The following is a 913-nucleotide window of genomic DNA, read 5'->3' on the forward strand; positions in this document are numbered from 1 at the left end:
TGGTCATCTTTCTATTCCTCAATCCAACAGCTCTTTTAAACGAGCTATGGTTCCTTGGTGGAACAACACGTTTTCGTCTTTGAGGAAAAATAAAATGGATCTATGGCACCGCTTTAAGAGATGTCCTGATCATGATCACTTGTTATTATACAAAAAGGCCAATGCTCTATTCAAGAAGGAATTACGAAAATCAAATGCACTTAGTTTCGAACTTTTTTCGAGAGGAATTCACAGAAATACATCAATGAAAGTTTTTTGGAACCAAATCAACAGACTCAATGGGACTTCAAACCTTAACGAAATTTCTGCCATCTGCACTCCCAATGGAACTTTAACTGACGAACATGATATTTCTAATTACTTTGGACAAATGTGGTGCGAATAGTCCTCTGACAGCAACTTTTCCAGTGCTGTCATGGAAAATAAAAGGACTCCAATTACTCTTTCAAATTGTATTGACAGAAGTGCCACCTTCCTGGAAAATTACATATATACCTTAGAACTTGAAAGTTGTCCGTCCAAATCGAAGGGGAAGACACCTGGTCTAGACCGCGTCTCTTACCAAATGATCAGTGCGCTGTCTAATTCAAGTAAAAAGAAATTGCTGGACCTATATAATACGATATTTTTGACTGGCTATATAGCCTACATGTGGAAACTGGCAGCAGCTGTTCCAATTCCAAAGTCTAAAAATGTCTCCATCGCATCGGATTATCGCGCTATCTCTCTTTTATCTTGCCTCTCAAAGGTATTGGAAAAGATTATGGCATCTAGATTGTCTTGGTTTCTTGAGTCCAAGAACCTGATAACAAAGCAACAAGTTGGTTTCAAGCGGGGTAGAGGGTGCATCGACGCTCTGTTACATATTGATTATTTCACAAGCAAAGCAATTTCCGAACGAAATCACGTAACA

This window comes from Glossina fuscipes, unplaced genomic scaffold (genome assembly GCF_014805625.2).
Source record: "Glossina fuscipes isolate IAEA_lab_2018 unplaced genomic scaffold, Yale_Gfus_2 142, whole genome shotgun sequence".
Lineage (NCBI taxonomy): Eukaryota > Metazoa > Arthropoda > Insecta > Diptera > Glossinidae > Glossina > Glossina fuscipes.